The 25107-nt window shown below is 36.6% G+C and overlaps 1 long non-coding RNA gene across 1 annotated transcript in view; it reads left to right on the top strand.

The window, feature by feature from the left end:
• LOC104646840 (uncharacterized) overlaps nucleotides 1–8399 on the top strand; it is a 35178-nt gene extending 26779 nt beyond the window's left edge. The window contains exon 7 of the long non-coding RNA XR_002027590.3: nucleotides 8112–8399. This is a non-coding gene — a long non-coding RNA (uncharacterized lncRNA). The remainder of the gene's footprint in view (nucleotides 1–8111) is intronic.
• The last annotated feature ends 16708 nt before the right edge of the window (nucleotides 8400–25107 follow it).

The following is a 25107-nucleotide window of genomic DNA, read 5'->3' as shown; positions in this document are numbered from 1 at the left end:
CTTTCTTTGACAATGAATCCTTACTCCTTAACTGTTAAATTTGAATGAACTGCTCCACTCCATATAGTTATACTGAGCCATAGTAAATCTTATATTTTGTTTTATAGTTCTTATTTTCTTATTTAGTTTTCCCCTGTTATCTAAGTGTCATATGGGAATCTAGACTTGTAACGAAACATTTCTCTATCAATTCATAAATGAAGCTCCAATTTTATTGAGCACATTTTATAGAAGCTTACCAGTTTGTTACTCATAGTGTGTTCTTAGTTTGTTACAAAACATACAACAGAGTTCAATCCCACAATACAATCTTTTGGTTACTATCTCATTCTCCACATCTACAATTTCAGGTAACTAGATCATTTGTTTTCAACTGATTATAAAAATTGATTAGTTTTCTGTAGAACTGATTTTGAGCTTGATATGATGTTCATCAGGATGTGACCACACAAGATTGAGCAACGCTTACGCTTCTCTAGATGTAAATGTGTATGTATAATTGTTGGGGAACACAATATATGCCTACTAGAGATACTTTATGTCCTACAGCTCAAGCAAGGTATACCCAACTCAATCATAATAAATTTCTCTTCTTTACTTTTTAACAGAACATATTGTAATGACCTTGTGTTCGTGTTGGGCCCGGAGAATGCCCGGGCTACCATTACTACTATATATAGAATTATAATAATGAAGCAAAACAAACAAACATCACAACATCATAGAATCACAATCATCACCTACCTCGAAACAAGCTTGAAACTCTATGAAACTTGATTCTTTCCTTTGTAGATTCATTCCGCTTGTTCTTTATCTACAAATAGTTAATAACATACGAAAATTAATAACTAATCACTCTGCCAGATTACTAACAATTCTAACAAACCCTAGATCATTTCCATGGTCTCAAGTATGTATATTAGGGGTGTTTCAACTGTAGAAGCTATCAAGAAACCCTTTCCATAAACGTTGACCCATTCTATTATGTTCGAAGGATCAAAAATTGGATTCTTCTAGTTAAATGCTTACCTTTAGCCTCAAGAATGATGGAAAATGAGTTAGTGTTTCTTGGGGGTCGTTCCTTAGATCTTAAAGTCGAAAAGTGTCAAATAACGTCGTTTAGGCATTTTATTGACGACTAAATTCATGTCTGTCTCGCTATAGCGACACTCATTCCATTTTAGTAGAGACACTACAGTGGCCTAAGGTCTCGCTACTACGGCATTTCCGAAACAGTGAGCTCCCTTATTTTATCTATGATTTTAAGTTCCGCCTCGTCCACTACAACGGTCAGTATGACACTTCAGCGGCCCTGCCATAGCGGCCCAAGGCGATACATAAGGTTCTTAGAAGAATTGCAAATCTCTATTTTGCAACACTTCTCTAACCAACTACGCTAAAAAATTACCCCTTGTGCTAAGTTCAATTTTTGAAGATCTACTCACTGAAATTCAATTCTGTAAAATCATATGGGTTTGTTAACGAGTTATCTAATATCTCATGCATTCAAATTTTTCATTGTCTGTTACTAGATTTCTCAGTTACACTCATTCCGTTTTCAACTGTTTGTACCAAATTTGTCTACACCTTAAAGACTTTGATTTCCTCCAAATCTGGCAAGGTTCAGAACAAGTACTACAAAAAGTTTTTCCGCCCGCAATTTTCTCCTTGTTGGCATTTATATAACGATGAAACATGGTCGTTACATATTAGGTACTGGAACATTTAGCTCTCAAATCATCATTGAAGGATGTGCAGGACCAAACATGGATAGACCTACGGTCCATCAACTTGATCTGTGGTTCCACACTTGTCAGACTTCATTGATATTTTACCTGTAATGCACCACTTATGGACCATGGTATAGAATATAGTTTGTCCTACCACTTCATAGTTTGAGTTACTCAAATTTATCTCCCAGGACAAGACCTACAACTTCTCATCCACGGTCTATCGATAGACCTAAGGGTCTGTTGATGGTACCGTTTGTGTCTATTAAAGTATTTTTCAGCTAGCAACCTCATAAACTACATCCAAATCTATTTCATTCATAATATATTTACAAAACATTATTTCTAATAACAAAATAGCCTACGACGCACACAAACTCTAAGGGAAACATATCAAAAATACGGTAACTCACGGTATTTAGACACCCTAAAGGTAAACTTGTTGTTTGTCCTTAAGCGACAAATTAACACTCTAAATGCCACATAGGTAGAACTACACATACAAACTAAAGCAATCACATGGCATTCTCAATAATTTTTCATTGCATTAGTGTGATTTTTATCATCTAGACTTAACAAGCTAACTCATACGGATAAAAACATGATATAGATCGACCAATAGGCATCACAACATATACTTCTCACAATAACCACAATATCAATTCTCCAACAATGTAACTAGTTCTCTCACATCAAAAGAAATCATTTTTACACAGAATAGACATGAATTTCAAGTTTAGGATTCATTCAATGCTCACGCTCAAAAAAGATTTCAAGCACAATTAATGCTCAATACAATAGGCTTGCCCTTATTTTCACTGCTTAGACTCTACAAACTAGTCATTAGGATCACTATAGGACTTTCTCAACATGTAAAGTAGGCCCAGGGTTAGTTAGGGTATGTTTGGGTACTTTTTAGTGTCTTTCTGCCCTTATTGAAATTACATTGGCTTTTTTACCTCTCTTTTCAACCAATTCTTCTTATCTTTTTATTTTTCTGATCTTTCCTTAATACTTTTTTGCACAAATGTGACCTTTGAATTTATAGATTTTGTTTTTCATTATTTGTTTAGAACTTTTGTTATTCATCTTTTTGCTTGTTTTGCAGAATGTCACATCTTTTTATATCTTTTCTCATGATCTCTTCAACTCCAAACTCTTTTCATACCCCTTTTTCTTTTGGTTTAGTTTTCATGGAAACCCTCAACTTATATATTTTACATGAGTTGAGGTGCAAAATATACAATGTTGGACCAACTCCAAGATCTAGGTACATTTTTGAATTATCCACCCTTAGTTTAGGTTTTCGGCAAAAGTCAAGGCGCACATGTCCAAGAAAGGACCGGGGCCAAGACAACTATTTAAGAGAAGATGAATTAGGGGCATTTAAAGAAGTCATATACATTAGGCTAAAAGATTTTCCTCAAAGGGATCATTTATTTCTATTGTTTGAATTATTTAGGTTTGAGTGGACTTATTTGAAGAAGGGTCTATGCTCATTTTCCAACTTCTAGCCTTGAGTATTTTAGTAGGACCAATAGGGAAAGTTATAGATTTTCACACACTGTATGAACATTTAAAATTTTCTCACACACTTAGTATATTGTTTCATTATCAGATTATTATATTGCGCAGTTCATGTTTTTGCTTAAGTCATTATGTCAAATCGATTCTTTATAATTTCATATTGAGATCCAATAGATTCAACTCATCAAACCTAAATATCTAACTCATTTCAAACTTTGTTGGATGGGTATGAACTATTGATGAATTTTGTGCCACCGTGCTTTATTCTTGTACTTGCTTCCACATAAACATTTCGGTTGAACCGAAAGTAAAATAATCTCTTAAGGGAAAAAATAGGCAAGAAAACCCCAAGAGAGGATTATGAGTTTGGTTACTCAGACTTCACCCTATCACTCACAATCCATACCCACCCTCAAAAATTTAGATGAAATTTCCCTCAATGCACAATAATCAAAAGTAAGACATATGGTAAAGCAAACGTGTGGCGAATATGTGCTGAAAACCTCTCAAAATGTGGGTGGGTTTGGTTTCCTAGATTTCTTGGATCAACACAGGGGATGCCATCAGTAACAATATCACCAACCATGGGAGCACCGTCAGTAGGGCTCAGAGTGTTAGATTGGACAACATCCACCTCACGAGCCCACGATTATTGTCTTTCCTCATCAAGTATTGACTTTCTCGTGGCCTCCTCCAACTTCTTGTTCTTCTTCTTCTTCAATCTGTGAACCTCATCAGCATAAAAAGTGTGGTAAGAGTGGTGACACATCCTAACAGCACAAGAGATATATGGTTTGTGGCATAGTATCACCAAATAGAGCACTAATCACTAGCTTATTGTCTGATTCGAATGGGGTAGATGCATGCTCAGTATTAGTGGGTCTATGAGTGTAGCAACATTAGCACAAATATTAGACAAATGATGATAGAAGGTGGTAACATCAATGGTGGAGGTTGTCCTCTCGAGGAATCTCAACACAAAATCATCCAGGCGATTATGAATGACCTGAACCTTTTGGTCGATCATCTGATCCATCTTTGCCTTGGAGTCTATAGTAAAGTGTTGCATCCATGGCTTCATATGCTGAAGTAAAGTGTCCATCCGTGTCTCCTGGTTTTAAACTCAAACTAGAGGAATGTTAATGGACCTTGAAGAGCGAGTGGCTCTGGATGATATAAGAGCCTAACTTTTTACTAAAGACGGTGGTGCCCAAGCATATGATTTAGGGTCTTGAGTGGTTGTGTCATTAGCTTGCATGTACTCAATATCCACAAAAAGATCATCACCCACTTCAAAGCACCCCTTTTCGAATAGAACCTCATACAAAGCGATACCAATACTCGTGTTATAGCTATTAATATATGAAAAGTCTATCAAAGGCAAATGATCATCAAAATTATTGTTGAAGTAAATCACACAAGCTCTCAATATTTATTCCAACATCTTTTTAACATTACATTGTGACTCATATGTAGACTCATAGTGACTTTCTACCCTCTAGGTCATTACACTGGATTTTTACATCTCTTCTCAATGAATTCTTATCATCTTTTTATTTTTATGCTCTTTCCTTGATTTTTTTTTCACAGGTGCGACTTTTGACTTTATAGCTCTTAGTGTTCATTATTTCTTTCAGCACTTTTGTTATTCATCTTTTTGCTTGTTCTACACAAAGTCACATCTTTTTCGGTATTTTCTTTTTCTCTCTTTAACATCAAACTCTTTTCATAACCTTTTTTATTTTTGTTTAATTTTTCATAGAAACACCAACTTAGGTATTTTTCATGAGTTTATATGCACAATATCCGATGTCTGACCAGGGCTGATAATCTTAGGCATATTTATATGCCTAAGTAGTCAAAATATGCTGATGAATTGATCATGTTTGAGGATGATCTTGAGTTATTTAGTTGATTTTTGGTATACTTGTGATGAATTTTTAACTTATGCATATGATTAAGGATTTCACGAACTCTCGGAAAAAGTAGAGTTGGAACGAAGAAAGAAGGAGAAAATTTGCAAAGAAATTGGCCAAGTATGAAGACCCCCATTGTAACACATCGAAAGTAAGACGTGTTCTAGAGCCTAACATAAATGTAAAAAGGTTTAGAAACTGATTAAGGTCTATTTTAATGTATATAAGTCATCTAAATTTATTAGGAACCAAAACATCAAGGAACGTCCATGAAGTCTGGAAACTAGTTCAAGGAGGTGCTAGCGTGCCTTAACCTATTTGATTATGTTTAGGAGTCGGGAAATGATGAAAACTGGTGGAAGGGTGTCTAACACTTATTAGATTTTGTTCATAGTCTAAACGTCCAATCACGACTCCCCAAGGACCAACCAAGGTCTCTTGAGGAAGACCCTTGCATTTTGGCAAGAAGCTGCCAAAAGGCAGTGTGCAGAAATGAGTGCAAATCGACGGATCGTGTGTCAATCTACGGAGCGTCTATGGCAAACATCGATGAAAATTTATCCAAATCCATGACAGTCTTGTTTTTCACAGTCTCTGAAATCAACGACGGACCAACAGGACGGTTGGTCCTTGGTCCGTCGATTGACTAACGGGGCCTGGACAGGGAGTCGTCTGTGAGGGTCTGTTTTAGGCTACTCCATTTTAAGTGACTTGAGTTAATTAATTTCGGGGTTAGTTAGTTAGTTAGGGGTAAATGGAAGTCTAATTAATTTAGTTAATGACCTTTATAAATACCATAAGTTTATTAAACTAACCTAAGCCCTCATAATTCCCAAACCCAAAACTGTCTTCCTTCTCTGTTCTTTCTCCCTCCCAAATTCAAGAACACAATAAAATGTCAATTTCAAAGGGGTTCTAGGGCTGAAATAACCAATGTTTCTCCATAAATCTTCATCAAACATTAAGGTATGAGATTCCTTACACGTTTGAGACTTCATTCCTCAACGGGTTCTATCTAATTAATTTCAAAAGATGAGTTTTCATATGGGTTTTTTTCAATCTCGAAATTGATTTTTCAAACTGATTTATTTATGGTTTATTTGGGTTTTATTAATTTAATTATGATGAATTATAACTATATTAAACGATTTATTGATGGATTGGTCTAGTTTGTCGAAAATGAACTCATCCCCTTAACCCTAGGTTATGATCTTGATATGAATTGTGTAATGTTGGTTCAATTGACTTGGTTATTAGTTGATTTACTACTAGATGATGTTAATGTGTAAATTATGATTAGTTTAAGATGAATTATAGTCCTTTCATGTTAGTTCTTGATTAATTGATCTAGATTATGACTTTGACCTAAGTCTCTGATTTTAAGCTATGAACTAGTGATGGATTGTGATGTAGTGGTTCAATTAGCTTTGTTTTTATGCTGATTATTATTGTGTGATGAAACTACACACTTATTATGTTGAGTTAAGGTTTTATGGTAAGACCTTGATGATGGATTATGAACAAGACTTGTTAAGTCCTTGTGATCTCTACTCTTTACTCCAATTGTGGTTAATTGTGATTTAAGTGATAATATTATATTGAAGTATACCTTGTATTAAGATTGGTAGAGTTGGTATGATGTTTAATCGAAATATATTGACTACGGTTTGCGAGGTGGTTGCAAGATGTAAATGTTGTTATAAGGATTATGATTATTTACCAATGTGCCTTATCATGATGTGATTATGTAAATGAGCTAACTCATCTTATATGAATGTTAATGAAATGACTATACTCATGCAATTCTTATTGACCTATGATGATGATGATTATACAAGGGATAGACCCTATGACCTACATTAAGCTATGATGATTAACAAAAGACATTAAAAACATTTCAAAGTGGACTCTAGCTTTGCACCGAGTGAACTAGAGTGAGGAGTGTCCTTCTCACATAGGGAAGTAGGATCACTAATGTAATCTTGATATTGTTAACTATAATGCATGTAGCATAAAGATGGTCCCAACTATATCTACAAGTTCTTGAACGATGTTGCCTCCATAGGAATACTAGCTAGTGGATCCACGTAGTTGCTATGTTCATGTTTTGTACTACATTGGCAAGTAGTCCGCCTTCCTTCGGTGTAGGGTTCCATTACACCGGATTCCATATGTCATGTGTTCTATGTGGGTTAAAGAAAGATGTTCCCAAAAGGTAAAATGAATTAAAGGAATAAACTCTAAGTAGGAGAATCCAAGGGGTTTAGATTAGACAAGTTAGGGGTATGTGACTCTACCTAAACATTGCACTAGTTATCCTTGAGGAGATGTTATTTGTTTTTATATATGATTATAATTTTATATGACATGTATATGGTGAATTTGCACATTGTTGATACTACATGTTTATTGGTTTCACTTATGAATATGTGTTTGGTCTCTATTTCTAAAGTAAGACGATATGTGCTCTTAAATGATATGCTATGTGAAGTTGGATATTGGCCATGATTTTTGTTATGTTTACTTGATTGAGCAAGGTTATGGGGCTTTGCTTGGTCATTGCACTAGGTGATTTAATGAGGGTTCATGGGTAATTGTCTCGTTGTGGTTATGATGTAATGAACTCTAATCCATGATTGTTGCTATAATAACTTGATGATATAGTTGTCTTGACTATGTGTTCAATTATATGATATGCATATTGGATTGACTAGACTTAGTATCATTGGTCTTGTGATGTATATGCTTTGGACTTAATGAATATCTCTTATTGATTGGTATGGTCTTCTTGAGTGTGCATAAGTTTTTTCAAACAAAATTGCATACCTTAATTAATTTTCCGTTTATAGAATGATTTCATGATATGTGTGCATTTGGTATCATGCTTAGTACAAGTGGTGTACTAACCCCATTTTCTCCCTTTTCCCAAACATTTTAGGTTCCGACCCTTGAAGGGATTTTGAGACGACTTTGAAGGAAGACTAGAATTATCTTTTATCCAAGTTGGGGAGGTCCTTACTTTCTGAGGGCAATGCCAATATAAAACTAATGAAGTTGTTTTAGTTTCTGAGGGCAATGCTAATATAAAACTAATGAAGTTGTTTTAGTTTTAAGATTTCTATTTTTTTCTATTTCATTTGAGTACCAAACATTGTATAGCGTATATGTGGACTTATTACATTGATTTATGGGCTAGGCCCAAATTATTACACTCGTGTTAGATGGTTATGAGATAACACATCCATTTGAGACATTGTTATATTTTATATATATATATGTGCAATAAAAGTAGATGACTAAGTAATCTTCCTATGTGAAGGGTCTATGTATACTCGATATAGATATTATGTGTATGTAGAGGTCTATGTAAACCTAAATGTAGAATTTATATAGAATATTTAGAATTTCCGCATATTAACTTATGAATGCAACGATGTAAGCAAAAAGGATATTCTTAGTCCTCAAAGAGGACGCCAACGCTGGTTACATCTAGGGGGTGCGATGTGATAAACTTGGTGTCAGAGCATGAGGTTGATTATCTCTGAGTCGATGTCTTTATCAACCACGTCTATGTGGATTCTTACTCATAATTTTGAAGCACTACACACTTATGGATAGAAACCTATGTGATACTTAGGAAACTCTCACTTTCTTATAAGTCCAATATCGTGCGTCTAGAGCCTTGACTCTACGTACATTTAGCATCTAATCATTTTATTTTTATTATAGGCAATGAGTACTCGAAGGAACGCGAGAAGACTTGAAAAAGAGATTTTCAATGCAGGATTTCCTCTTCAGTGATGATCAATTCATTCCTCTTGAAGAAGATGTTAATGATGAAGAAGCTTCGGTCAATCCTCATCCTTTGATAGATGGTGACATAAGGACAAACCTTTTCTAGATGGCCAAAGCCATTACTACCAAATCACAAGTCGTCACTACCGAAGCTCAAGCCATAACGCCTCAAGTTAATCAGGAGATTGTACCCTGAGAAAAAAATATGTTGGTACCATGGCCTCCCATTTGAGGGATTTCACTAGGATGAATCCCCTTACTTTCCATGGGTCCAAGGTTGATGAATACCCCCAATATTTCATGGATGAAATCTACAAGATCCTTTATTCTATGGGGTTGACTAGTAGCGAGAAAGATGAGTTAGCCACTTACCAACTCAAATACGTGGCCAAAACTTGGTACATCTAATGGAGAGACATAGGACTTTGAGAAGTGGACCGGGTGACTTGGGAGGTTTACAAGAAGGCTTTTCTTGATAGACTCTTTCCTAGGGAAAAGAGGGAAGCCAAAGTGTTGGAGTTCATCAACCTTGGTCAAGAAGATATGAGTTTAGTTGAATACTCTTTGAAATTCATTAAATTATAAAAGTATATTCCTTCTTTGGTTTACGATCCCAGAGATGAAATGAACAACTTTGTGACGGGAGTATCAGATGACTTGCAAGAGGAATGTCATTTAGCTACGCTATATGACAATATGAACATTTCTCCTCTCATATTTCATGCCCAACAAGTGGAAGATACAAGGGATAAGAGGAATAATAGAGATTCCAAGAGGCAAGGTCATTTGATGGTGGTTCTTCAAAGGTTAGGCTTGATATCCAAGACAAGCCTAGGTTCAAGAAAAGGGTTTCGAACGAAGTTCCTTCCAAGTTCCCTAAGGCTAGGTATGATAGGGTGTCTAACCCTCAGTCTCAAAAGGGTAAATGTACTAGCTCACCAACCAAGAGCCCAACTTGTGGAATGAGTGGCAAGAAGCATTATGGTGGTTTCCTTAAGGGAACGGATAATTGTTCTGGTTATGATAAAATTGGGCATAAAGTGCCAGATTGACCAAATGTGAAGGGGAAAGACAAGGATGGTGGGGAAGCAAGTGGTTCTAATGATGCTCCTAAGAAGAATCACGTTTACACACTTCACTCAAAGGGTGAGCAAGAGAGTTCTCCCGATGTTGTGACCGGTATGTTGAATGTCTTTTCCATTTATGTATATGCTTTACTTTATCCATGCACTACATTATATTTTGTTACTTCTCTAGTAGCTAAAAAGTTTGTTATTTTTCCCGATATCTTGAATGAACCTTTTATGGTGTCTACCCCGATTGGTGAGTCTGTGGTTGCAAAAATGGTATATAGAAATAATCGTATAATGTTGCCTAGTAGAGTTATTCATGTTGAACTAGTAGAACTTGATGTTTTTGATTTTGATGCCATATTGGGTATGGACTGGTTACACGCTTGCTTTGCCTCTATATACTGTATAACGAGGCTAATGAAATTTAACTTTCCAAATGAACCCCTTTTAGAGTGGAAGGGGGAAATTTTTATTCCTAGAGGTCTTATCATTTCTTGTTAGAAAGCTTGTAGGATGGTCTCTAAAGGGTGTTTACACCCAATAGTAAGAGTCCAAGATTTAGCCTCAGAAATTCCTCCCATTGAGAAGGTCCACGTAGTGACGGAATTTCCAGAGGTCTTTCTTAGTGTTTTTTTCTGATATTACTCTCGAACAAGAAATTGATTTTGGTATCGACTTGTTATCGAACACAAATCCCATTTCAATTCCTCTTTATTAGTGGCTCTGGCTGAATTGAAAGAATTGAAGGCCTAAATCAAAGATTTACTAAACAAAGGCTTCATTATACCAAGTATTTCATAATTGGGTGCTCCGGTTTTATTTTTTACGAAGAAGGATGATTCCCTTAGAATGTTCCTTGATTATCGCCAACTCAATAAAGTCACTTTAAGAAAAAGTATCTTTTCCCTCAGATTGATGACTTGTTTGATCAACTCCGAATGACTAGCTACTTTACTAAGATTGACTTGAGATCGAGGTATCACTAACTTAGGGTGAGAGGTGAGGATATAAAAAAAAGGCATTTCGGACTAGATATGGTCACTATGCATTTTTAGTTATGTCGTTTGGTCTCACTAATGCCCCGGCGACATTTATGGATCTTATGAATAGGGTGTTTTGAAGTTACCTAAATTCATTTGTCATTGTTTTCATTGACGTCATCTTGGTATATTCGAAGAATGAGAGTGATCACATGGACCATTTGAGGGTGGTGTTACAAGTGCTTGAAGAGAACCAATTATTTGCCAAGTATATCAAATATGAGTTTTGGTTGAGGCTGGTGGCATTTCTTGGTCATATAATCTCTAGTAAGGGAGTTGAGGTTGATCTAAGGAAAACCGAGGTGGTGTAAAATTTGCCTAGACTATTGACTCCAACTGACATTAGGAGTTTCTTTGATCTAGAGGGTTATTATAGGAGGTTTGTGGATGGTTTTGCGTCCATTGCATCTCCCTAGACCACTTTTACCCAAAAGAGTAAGAAATTTAAGTGGTCGGAGGCATGTGAGAGAATCTTCCAAGTCTTGAAATATAGAATTATTTCCGCTCCGATGTTAACTTTACCGAAGGGTATAAAAGGCTTCGTTATGTATTGTGATGCATCCAGAGTAGGTTGAGGGTGTGTATTATAAAACATGGGAAATTAGTAGCCTATGCTTCTAGACAACTTAAGGCGCATGAGAGAAATTATCCAACTTATGATCTTTAATTAGCGACAATGGTATTTTCCTAGAAGATTGAGGCAGTACTTTTATGGTGTTCATGTGGATGTGTATACCGACCACAAGAGTCTACAATATGTGTTAACTCAAATGGAGTTCAATGTCAGACAAAGAAGGTGGTTTGAATTGTTGAAGGATTACGATATAAGCATTCTCTATCACCCTAGCAAGGCCAATGTGGTTGTGGATGCTCTAAGTCGTATGAACGTGGGTAATGTGTCTCATGTAGATGAAGCCAAGAAAGACCTAGTGATAGATGTTCATAGGTTGGCTAGATTGGGTGTTAGATTGGAAGATTTTCCTAATGGTGGTTTTATGGTCCATCATAACTCCGAGTCATATTTGGTGATTAAAGTGAAGTACAAACAACACCTTGGTCAACCATTGACAGAGTTGAAGGAATCAGTTCTTGGTAAGATTAATAAGTCATTCTCCTTATGGGGGATGGTGTCTTGAGATATTAAGGAAGGTTTTATGTTCCCAATGTAGATTGTTTGAGGATCCAGATTCTTGAGGAAGCTCATTGGTCCTGTTGGGTCCCGTTAATCTGTTCATCCAGGTTTGACAAAGATATACATAACCTTAGGGAAGTGTTTTCGTGGGAAGGTTTGAAAAAGGTTATAGCGGAATTTGTTGCAAGGTGTCCAAATTGCAAATAAGTAAAAGCCGAACATTAAAAGTGGGGTGGTTTTCTTCAAGAAATCGAAGTCCCTACTTTGAAATGGGAAGACATAAATATGGATTTTGTGGTAGGTTTGCCTCGGACAGAAAAGAAATATGACTCCATATGGGTTGTTGTGGATAGGTTGACTGAATCCGCTCACTTTATCCCCGTCAAATCTACTTACTCGGTAAAGGATTATGATAGGATCTTCATATATTAGACTGTGTGTCTCCATGGTATTTTTTGTCCATCATATCGGATATGGGTGCACAATTCACATCGACGTTTTGAAGATTATTACAACAAGGGTTGGGTACCAAAGTGAAGTTAAGCACCACTTTTCATCCCCAAAAGTATGGTCAAGCGGAGCGTACTATTCAAACCCTTGAAGATATACTTAAAGCTTGTATCATTGATTTCAAGGGAAATTGATATAAACATTTCCCTTTGGTGAAGTTTCCTTATAACAATAGCCACCATTCATCTATATCTATGGCTCCTTATGAAGCCTTATACGGTAGTAGATGTAGGTCTCCAATAGGATGGTTTGAAGTGGGTGAGTCTTTACTTTTGCGTCCAAATTTTATTTATAAGACTTTGGAGAAGGTTCATATTCTAAGAAATCTCTTTAAAACAATCGATAGTTGGCAAAAGTCTTATGCTAACCATAGGAAAGGGGAATTAGAGTTTGAAGAGGGTAATAATGTGTATTTGAAAATTTTGACTATGAAAGGGGTGGTTAGATTTGACAAGAAAGGGAAGTTGAGTCCTCGTTATGTGGGTCCCTATTAAATCTTGCAAAGGGTTGGTAAGATTGACTGTGAATTGGCTTCGATTCATCCAATTTTCCATGTTTTCATGCTAAAGAAGTGTATCCGTGATCCCGAGTCTATTCTTCCTATTTAGGGTCTTAGTGTAAATAATAATATCTTCTATGAGGATGTAGAGTTTGAAATCCTTGATTGTCAAGTGAAGAGATTGAGGAACAAAGAGTTAGCCTCTGTAAAAGTATTATGGAGAAACCACCTAGGTAAGGGGCAACATGGGAGGCCAAGGCTTACATGAAGTCCTGTTATCCTCATCTCTTTCCTAATGAAGGTTAGTTATTTCCCTCAATAATGAAAATAATAACTAAAATTGAAGTTGCTTTGATTTTTGGTGAAGTTTAGCAAAAGTGTGCTTTTATGGTATTATTACAGTGAAGTTGTAGTGGAATATGCCTATATAACTTAAAAAATTGTCAATTTTGCTCTTTGCCTCATTTTAAGTTATGTTATGCATTTTGATATGATGTTTCGTTATGGAATGATATTTAGCATTTGGTAAGTGGAACTTTGTCATAATTTAATCATATATGGTATGTTGAGCTCATGTCATTGTGTGAGAAGGAAATTTCTCATAATATGATTTTGAGCCTTATGTGTGGTAACTGAAGTTTTGAATTGCTATGTCTAAAAGTCATGGGTGAAGTTATATTGATTTGAGTTGTACATCACGTCGTTATGTATTGTTGATTGGTTGGGCTGTTAGTATTGAGTCTATTCCTTTCTTTTTAAAGATTTTAGTGTCATTGGGGGACAAATTTTCTTGGGGGGGGGGATAATATATAGCACTTCAAAAGTCTAAGATGCGTTCTAGATCCTAACATAAGTGTAAAAAGGTTTAGATACTGATTTAAGGTCTATTTTAATTTATATAAGTCATTTAGGAAGTTTAGGAATCAAAATGTCAAGGAACGCCATGACGTCCGAAAACTAGTTCAAGGAGGTGCTAGCGTGCCTTAGCCTATTCGAATAAGTTTTAGGAGTTGCAAAATAATGAAAATTGTTTGAAGGGTGTCTAACACGTATTAGAGTTAGTTCATAGTCTAAAAATTATGGGCACGACCCCCGAAGGACCAACCAAGGGCTCTTGAGGAGGACCCTTGCATTTTGACGAAGCAACCAAAAGGAAGTGTGCACAAACAAGTGCAAATTGACGGATTCTTTGTCAATCGACGGGGCGTCGATGGCCACCATCGATGAAAACTTATCCATATACATGAGAGGCCTATTTTTCACAATCTCTGAACTCAACGATGGACCAATAGGACGGTTGGTCCTTGGTCCGTCGATTGATAAACCGGGTGTGGATGGGAGTCGTCTGTGAGGGTCTGTTTTGGGCTGCTTGATATTAAGTGACTATAGTTAAATAATTTAGGGGTTAAGGAAGGTATAATAAAGTCATTTACTGACGTATATAAAGACCGTAAGCTAATTAAACTAACCTAAGCCCTCGTAACTCACAAATTCAAAACTCTATTCCTTCTCTCTTCTTTCTCTCTCCAGTGTGGAAGAACACCATAGAAGGTAAAATTCAAAGAAGTTCTAGGGAATAAATCACAAATATTTCTCTATTAATCTTTATCAAACATTAATGTATGGGATTCCTTTAACCTTTGAGACTTCTTTTCTCAAAGGGTTCCAATAAATTGATTTCAAAAGATGAGTTTTCATGTAGGGCTTTTCCATTCTTGAAATTGATCTTCCAAACTGATTTGTTTATGATTTATTTGGGCTGTATTGATTGAATTATGATGAATCATTACTATATTACATTATTAATTGATGTATTGATCTAGTTTGTAGAATATGACCTTTTCCCCTTAACCCAAGATTATCATATTGATATAAATTGTGTAATGTTGGTTGAATTGACTGGTTTATTGGCTGAAATACTACTAGGTGATGTTATTTTATATACTATGAATAGTTTAAGATAAATTATATTCTTATTATGTAATTTGTTGATTAATAGATATAGATTATGACTTTGAACTAAGTCTCTTATCTTAAGCTATGAACTAGTGATTGATTGTGATGTAGTGGTTCAATTGGCTTTGTTATTATGTTGGTTATTATTGAGTGATGATACTACACCCTTTTTGGGTTGATTTCAGGTTTGATGGTAAGACCTTTATGATGGATTATGAAGGAGACTTGGTAAGTTCTTGTGATCTCAACTCTTTATTCCAATTGTGGTTAATTGTGATTTAACTAATGATGTTATATTAATGTATACATTTTATTAAGATTGATAGGGTCGGTATGATATTGAATTGAAATGTCTTGACTATGGTTTGTGAGGTGTTGGATAATATCTAAATGTTATAAGGATGGTGATAATTTACCAATGTGCCTTATCATGACGTTATTATGAAAATGTGCTTACCTGACTTGTATGAATTGTAATGAAATTACTATACTCATGCAATTCTTATTGATCTATGATGATGATGATTATACAAGGCATAGACCCTATGACCAACATTAAGCTATGATGATTAATAAAGACATTAAAGACATTTCAAAAGGGACTCTAGCTTAGCACCGAGTGAACTAGAGTGAGGAGTGTCCCTTTTTACATAGCAAAGGTAGGATCACTAATGTACTCCTAAGATTGGAGGCTATAATTCATGAAGCATAAAGCGGGTCCCAACTATATCTCCTAGTTCTGGAACTATGTTGCCCCCATAGGAATACTAGCTAGTGGATCCACATAGTTTCTATATGCATTTTTTCGTAAAACCTTGGCAAGTAGTCCGCCTTCCTTCGGTGTAGGGTTCCATTACACCGTATTCCACATTATCTGATGTGATATATGTCGGTTAAGGCAATATTACCCAAAGGTAAAATGAACTGAAGAAACGAACTCTAATTAGGACAACTTAAGCTTAGTCTAGGTAGGGGTCTGGGACTATACCTAAAAATTGCACTAGTTATCCTTGAGGAAGTCTTAGGAGGATGTTCTTATGTTTATATATGCTTATAATTGTAAATGATATGTTGATGTACAGTGGTTTCATGATAATTTCAATGCTTTTTCCATAAGTTAGGTGTGTGTCTAGAGCCTTTTTGTAGAAGTTTTAATATGTTTTGGTCTTCCTTTTGCAGGACAGTTGTCTGAAACCAAAATGTAGAAGGCAGCTGAGATTTATTGCAGAGGTTACCCACGAAGTCCATCAACGACCCATCGTTCAATCGATGAACCATAGATGGTGACCGTCGACTGAAAGTTCAGGCATCTGGAGAAACTCAGGAAATTTGACCAAGTGTGGGACTACGTAAATTTGAAGCATCGATCATATAAGAGAAAGTATCAGTACCAAAAGTTGAAGAAAGTCTAAGTTTGGAACAATGAAAGGCATCGACAGATCGTAGACGCTTAGAAGGACCGTGCTGTTGGTCCATCGACTGATTCGACGGTCCGTTGTTTCATCAACTGATTATCTGTGGGGGTCGTCAATTGAAGCCGCGTTTTTGGAAAACTTTCCTTATTTTAATTCCTTATAATTTAGGAAAATATTTTATATAAGTAGAGTGTAAAACCTCATTTTTGGGGTTGGATTCTATTACTACTATTCTTAGTTTGTCTTTGGTGATTGTGTTTTGCAACTTTAGAATTAATTTAAATTTTTGGATTTGGTTTTCAAGTGAGTTCTTATTGTGTCAAGTTGAATTTCTGGATTTTTGTCGATTTTGTCAAAGTAAGTTCATGATTTATTGTTTAACCAATTTGAATTGTGTTCTTCTATGCATGGGTAACTAAATCAACTACTAGGGCTGTGGGAACCATGGGTTGTTAACAAATTAAACCTTGCTTAATAACAATTCTCAAATAGGTTGTTGCATGCATTGATAATTCTCTCGCTTAGAAGACTTTTTAATGAGTGCATGCCTTAGAATTATCAACATAGATTTAGTGGGATACTATCTAATAAGGTAGTCTCGATTGGTGCAAAGTAATAACCAGGCCATACATCAAATATGATGATTAATATGAAGTAAAGGTAAGGGTTAGTAACTTAGAAACATGTAAGCAGACCAAGGTAAGCGGTGAAATTCTCTTTGTTCCGTAGCAAGGACTTAGAGATACCTAACCTTTCACTTTGCATAAAAAACACTAGGGAAGAATTGTTACAACTTGGAGTATGGCGTTATGAACCTATGCGGAACACTTACACCCTTATTTCTCTCACAATTTGATAAACACTAAAGATTTACATCTCTTTATTATTTCACTTAGAGATATTTCAAGACTTTTGTTTCAAAAAATCTCCCCCTTTAATTACCTATTTTCAGAAACGACTTGACTAAATAGAAGTAATTGTACATTGAAGTTAAGTCTAAATCCTTTTCCTTGTGGGATCGACCCCAATCTAATAGTTGGGTTCTTTACTTGATACGACCACTTATACTTTATTAAGGATGTGTAATTTGAGCATATCAAATTTTGGCGCCGCTATCTGGGAATATGGCTTTTAGATTAACCTTAATAACATTACTGATATTTAGTCAACAATTTCCTTTTTTTTATTTTTTCTTTGTTTTTTGTTTCTTTCAATTCTAGCTTTATTGTATGATAAGTAAACATAGTCAAGTAGAACCAATAATTTCATTCTATCCTGAACGAAACCGTACAGTTCAAAGAATGAATAATTCGCAGAACCCAGCTGTTCTAGGTGATGGAATCAATTGCCATCTCCAACCACTGTTTCATGCTCACAATCAAGTGGCTGCGGAAAACCCAGCTGATGATGCTTTGAGGATGCAGCCTCCCATCCCATGCCCTCAAGTGTTCCGTAGGGGCAATTTAAATATCACTGATTTTGATGAAACGCTTATTCTACCTCCTCTACTGGAGGGGAACACATTCGTGGTAACTAGTAGCTTGATCCAGATGCTCACCGCAAGGGGTTTGTTTTTTGGGATACAATTTGAGGATCCCCATGCCCACATAACCAAACTGAGGTCAGTGTACAAGAATTGTGTGGGGAGGCCAGACTTAGAAATGAACGTCATCGGGTTGAGAGTGCTCCCTCTATCACTTATAGGAGAGGCCTCAATATAGTTTACTAAGTTACCCTATAATTCTATCTGTACCTGGGATCACTCGAGGGATGTGTTCCTAGCATGGTACTCCTGGTTCCAAGAATCTCAACCACAAAGATAAAGTGAACAACTTTTTGGTATTACTTGGGGACTCGGTAAGTAACTCTTAGGACAAATTTACTGCATGCGTGAGAGGTGTCACAAACCACCTCATTATGATGAGTATTTAAAAGAGTACTTTTATCGGGGATAAGATGATAATAACAAAGTGGTTCTTGATACTATTGTGGGTGGTTCTAATGGTGACTGCACATATGCAGAGATTGTAGAGAAGTTGGAAAATTTCTCTCGCAACAATAAGGCTTGGAGTAACTTAAAGTCGGATACTAGGAGAAACACATTTGCAGTGAAAGCTACATATAATGTGACCGCAAATCAGATTCATGGCTGAAATGAGAACTGAGCTTGAGTTGGTTTTGAAACATGTCACCATAGGAGGAGAGCAGGTAAATGCGGTGAATTACTTGACTAAATAATCACTCCCAGTGCATGAATAATATTATTAAGAGGATACTTATGCATGTAATGATTATATGGGAGCTGTATAACCAAATTCCCAAGGCTCAAATCAGGAAAATTGACATCAAGGTCAAGGAAATCAAGGTCGGAACAATAGGAATTATAACAGAGAGGGCCAGTATGTTTTACATGAAAACTACAACCACGACAACAACTACAATGGGGGTACCAATGGTAATAGAAATGATCAAAATGGGCCCTATGTTCCACCTCAAAATTGGAAAGTTGTTCATAGGGATGGTGGAGGTAGTATGGCACAAGATGAAGATATGTTGCAGACGATGATGAGAAAGTTTGATGCTATGAGCACGCCGAGGAATTGAGAGGTGATTTAGCTTATATTGGGCAAAAGGTAGATGCACATGCGGTCTCAATTAAGAATCTTGAGTTACAAATGGACGAATTGTCCGCTACTAGGAACCCACGACAATATAGAACTCTTCCTACCAGTACCATAAAAAATCCTAAAAACAATGGACATTGTATGATAGTCACTACTCGAGGATGTAAGGAAACTATTAATCCACCTATCCCGTCTGTGGTAGAAGATAAGATGCGAAAAGATGAGGAGGTGGTGGAAAATAGTGGTGAATAAATAGATAAAGCGGCGAAAGAAGTAGAGGTACATTATAAATTCGTCCCCATTCCTTTAACACCTCCACCATTTCCTCAGATATTGGTTAAGAAGACCGAGGATGGTAAATAACGACATTTCATCACTATATTAAAACATTTTTTCATCAATGTCCCTTTGATGGATGATTTGGAGCAAATGCCCGGTTATGATACGTTCATGAAACATATGGTTACAAAAAAGAGAACGGTAAGTCTTGAAGATGATGACTCAATGCAACATTGTAGTGCTATTGCTGCAAGGTCTCTTATGAAGAATAAGGAAGACCCAAGCGCTTTCACTATTACATGTACCATTGGATTACTACACTTTGCCAAAGAACTATGTGATCTAGGTGCAAACATAAATCTCATGCCTCTTTCCATTTATATGAGATTGGATTTGGGTGACCGAACTGCAATGCGGTTACTAATAGCCGATCGAACAATGAAGAAGCCTATTAAGATAATCCATGTTTTTCTTGTGAAAGTGGAGTCGTTCATATTTCTGGACGATTTTGTAATTCTTGACTATGAGTTGGACTTTGAGGTCCCTATTATTCTTGGGAGGTCATTTCTTACTACTGGTCGCGCCTTGGTTGATATGGAAAAAGGGTAGATGAAGTTTAGGTTGAACGATGATGAAGAAACATTTAACATTTATAGATCCATGAAGCAAAGTGGTGAGCTCCAAATGGTACCCACTATATCTTTCAGAGTTGAGAGCAAGTCTAACGTACAAATCAAAGAGTGCCTTGATGTTGAGGCACTAGCGGCAGTGATCATGAATTTTGAGAGTGATGGTATTGAAGAATATGAGTCTTTGGTTGCGGCACATGAACGAAGCAAATATCGGTCTAAACCAAAGAATTTGGAGTTAGATATGAAGCATCGCGAGTCTCCAGCCGCAATACCATCTATTCAGGAGGCCCCAAAATTAGATCTTAAGGCTCTACCAGCTCATCTGATGTATGTATTCTTGGGAAGAGATGGCACTTTTCCAGTAATCACTACATTTGATCTGAATGTGCAACAAGTAGAGTGTTTGGTGGAAGTTTTGAAGAGGTTTAAACGAGCCATTGGTTGGACTATTGTGGACATTAATTGGATACGTCCCGATATTTGTTCACATAAAATACAACTCATGCCTTATCACATGCCTAGTATTGAGCACTAGAGATGGTTGAATCCACCTAGGCAAGAGGTAGTGCAGAAGAAGATCATTAAGTGGTTTGATGCCGGAGTCATATATCCTATTGTAGATAGTAGTTGGGTATGCCTTATTCAGTGTGTGCCCAAAAAGGGGGAAATGACAGTAGTGCCCAATGAGAGGGAACGAGCTTGTTCCAATGAGTCCGATGACTGGATGGAGAGTTAGTATGGATAACCAGAAACTATATGCATAGACTGAGAATGACCATTTCCCTATGCCCTTCATGTACTAGAAGTTAGATAGACTCACATGGAAATGATTGTATTGTTTTCTTGATGGCCATTTGGGTTATAATCAAATCTCTATTGCCCCAGAGGATTAAGAGAAGACCACCTTTAGTTTTCCGTATGGGACATTCACATTAAAGAGGATGACGTTGGAGTTGTGTAATGTACCGACCACTTTCTAGAGATGTATGATGTCGATATTCTCCGATATGTTGGAGGACACTATTGAGGTGTTTATGGATGACTTTTTAGTGGTTGGTGACTCCTTTGATCGCTGATTGAGTCACTTGGCCGAGGTTCTCAAAAGATGTGAATATTGCAATCTTTTGCTGAATTGGGAAAATTGTCACTTCATGGTGAAAGAAGGTACAGTATTGGGCCATCGCATCTTGGAGAAGGGGATAGAGGTTGATCGAGCAAAAGTTGAATTCATAGAGATAGTTCCGCCACCCATCATTGTAAAAGGTGTGAGATGTTTTTTCGGACATCTGGGCTTCTATCAGAGGTTTATCAAAGATATCTTAAAAATTACACATCCACTTTGCAAATTACTTGAGAAGGAGTGTAAATTCTATTTTGATGAATGTTGTCTGAAGGCACTTGGAGAGTTGAAGGAGAAGTTGGTCTCTACAGTAGAAATTATTTCCCCAGATTGGATTAAGCCATTTGATGATAAAGTAGGGTTGCTCTTGGTGTGATATTGGGACAAATAAGGGATAAAATCCTCCACCCCATCTATTATGCAAGTAAGGCCCTAAATGAAGCACAAAAGAACTACATTGTGACTTAATAAGATCTCTTTGCGGTGGTATTTTCTTTCGAAAAATTTCACTCCTGTATACTGACCACTCCACTTTGAGGTATTTAATGGCAAAAAAAAGATAAGAAACCAAGGTTGATTAGATGGGTGCTACTATTGCAAGAGTTTGATTTTGAGGCAAAAGATAGAAAAGAGATTGAAAATCAAGTTGCCGATCAGTTGTCCTATTTGGAGATGAAGCTATGGGAGAGTTGGGTTAAAAGGCTGAAATTTATGATTCATTCCTTAATGAGCATGTATTGGCCGCTTCTCATGATTTGATTCCATGGTTCGCCAATTTTACGAATTATCTGGTTAGTGTTATAGTTCCATCGGACTTGTCTTTCCATCAGAGAAGAAGTTCATGCATGATCTGAAAAAATTCTTTTGGGATGAGCATTATTTATACTGTAGTTGTGCTGATGGGCTTATTCAACGTTGCATGCCGGAAGGGGAGATTTTATGTGTTTTGGAGTCATGCCACTCTTCGCCTGTGGGTGCACGTCATTGTGGTATTCGGACTGCCTAAAAGATTTTGTAGCGTGGGTACTATTGTCCAACCTTTCACCAAGATGCTCATGAGTTCGCCAAGTCATGTTGTCGGTGCCAAAGAGATAGAGGAATTTCGAAGAGGCAAGAGCTCCATTTAAATCCCATTCTAGTTGTTGAGTTGTTTGATATATAGGGCATTTCTTTCATGGGCCCGTTTGTGAGTTCTCATGGGATGAAATATATACTTGTGGCGGTGGACTATGTGTTAAAATGGGTGGAAGCCATATATCTTTATAACAATGAAGGGAAGAGTGTCACCATGTTCTTGAAAAAGAACATTTTCTCCAGGTTTGGCACAACAAGGCTATTACTAGTTTGGCGGATCTCACTTTTGCAATAAGTTGTTGAAAGGGATATTGGAGAAATATGGGGTTCGCCACAATGTGGCCACTCTGTACCATCCACAGACTAGTGGACAAGTTGAGGTGTCCAATCGACAGATCAAGCAAACACTGTTGAAATCGGTAAATGCTAATATAACAGATTGGTCAAAGAGGCTTGATGATGCTCTTTGGGCCTACCAGAATGTATACAAGACCCCCCATAGGTATGTCTCCATACCAACTTGTTTATGTAAATGCTTGTCACTTTCCATTTAAGTTAGAGTACAAGGCCATATGGGTAATAAAGAAACTAAAGATGGATTACAATGAAGCAGTGGAATAAAGACTTAATAAGTTAAATGAACTTGATGAGTTTCTCCTAAAAGCATATGAAAGTTCAGTCATCTATAAAGAGAAGATGAAGAAGTACCATGACTAAAATATTGAAAAGTTACAATTTGCGGTTGGGGACTTGGTGCTTCTATACAACTCTAGGCTACGCTGTTTCCGTGAAAACTCAAGTCCAACTGGACGGGGCCTTTCCTTATCACTAAAGTGCTCCCACATGGAGCGGTTGAGTTAGAGAACAAGGAGGGTGCAATGTTCACTGTCAACGGGCAAAGGATATCTACCTAGGGCATGCGGAAAGTGTCCATGGAGTGGTTGAGCCATATCGCCTTGATGAAGTATAAGTAATCAAGGATCTTGCATCGTGCCACGATGTTAAAGCAAGCGCTTCTTCGTAGGCAAACCAAGGTGTATCTACTAGCCAAAAATAGTTTTTATTTTCTTTGTAGGAATAGTTGCATTCTCTTGTTTCATTTTTGTTGTTTCATTTTTTTTTTACTCATGTTCATGAGTTAATATTTTAATGTGTTGGCTAGAGATTAGTTTAGGGTCTGATACACTCAAATTACACTTCCCTAAAGAAGTATAAGCGGTCGTATCAAGTAAAGAATCCAACTATTAGAATGGGGTCGATCCCACGAGGATAATAATTTAGACTTAACTTCAGTATATGATCACCTTCTATTTAGTTAAGTCCTTTCTGAAAGGTAGTAATTCAACAGTGGATTTTGTGAAACAAAAGTGTTGTAATGTTGTGAAATCAAACAAGTAGCAAGTTTAAATAATTAGTGTTTATCAAGTTGTGAGAGAAACTAGGGTGTAAGTGTTCCCCATAGGTACATAACACCATAATCCTAGCTATAACAATTCTTTCCTAGTGTTTTGCATGCAAAGTGACAAGTTATGTATCTCTACATCCTTGGTCTGATATTTAGAGAATTTCACCTCGTACCTCTGTCCGGCTATGTGTGTCTATGTTACTAACCCTTACCTTTAAATCATATTAAGCATCATATTCTATGTATGGCCTAGTCATTACTTCGCACCAATCGAAACTAGCCTATTATATACTATCCACTTAATCTCTGTCGATAATTTTTTTTCTATTAACTACCCCCTTGGTCCGATAAGGAGCAATAAGGAGAGTTGAGTGCATGCACTCGTTAAAAAGACTTCTACACGAAAAAATTATTGATGCACGCAATAAAAGATTTGAAAATTGTTATTTAGCTAGGTGTATTTTGTTCATCTGTCATGGTTTCAACAACCCTAGTTAGGGATTTAGTTACCCATTCTTAGAATAACACAATTTATAATTGATAAACAATAAATCATGAACTTACTTTGACAAATTAAAAGAAAATCAAGAAATTCAACTTGAAATCACACAATGATCTTAAAAACCAAGTCCGTAAATATGAATTAATTGCAAAGACAGACCTCCAAGAACAAAAGTATAAAACTAGTAAAATAATCCAACCCCAAAAATGAGGTTTTCACCCTATTTATAATAAAACAGAGTCCTAAATTAAAAGGACTTCAAATAAGGAAAGTTTGTCCGAAATGCGGCTTCAATCGATGACCCCCACAGACTATTCGTTGATCAAACAATGGAACGTCAACTCCCTCCGTCGGTGAAGACTTAGCATCTTTTTCAGCTTTCAACTTGCATCTTCTCTAATCCAATCGACGGACCAACAACACAATCCGTCAATAAACCCATGGTCTGTCGATGCTTCTCGTTGTTCCATACTTAGGCTCTCTTCAACATTGGGTACTGGGACATTCTCTGATCACATCGACATTTTTCAAGGATGTTCCGTCAATCCTTCCGCAGCCCCACACTTAGTAAAAATTTCCCGAGTTGCTTCCAGATTCCTAAACCTCCAATTGATGTCACCATCTACGGTCCGTCGATAGGTCGATGGGTCGTCGATGGTCTTCGTGGTCAAATATTCACTCAATTTCCACAACCTTCAGCATTTCAATTTTGGACAACTTTCCTGCAAAACAAAGACAAAAACATATTAAAATTAGTAGAAAAAGGCTCTCAACACACACCAATCTTAAGGAAAAATCATTGAAAGTGCTATGAAATCACAGTACGTCAGGGTCTGTGACTCAAAAGTGTCAAAAAAAGAAAAAAAAATCAAAAATAT

The sequence above is a fragment of the Solanum lycopersicum genome, chromosome 4, assembly GCF_036512215.1.
Source record: "Solanum lycopersicum chromosome 4, SLM_r2.1".
Classification (NCBI taxonomy): domain Eukaryota; kingdom Viridiplantae; phylum Streptophyta; class Magnoliopsida; order Solanales; family Solanaceae; genus Solanum; species Solanum lycopersicum.
Note: the sequence above shows the minus strand (reverse complement) of the source record. Positions and strands in the feature narration are given on the sequence as shown.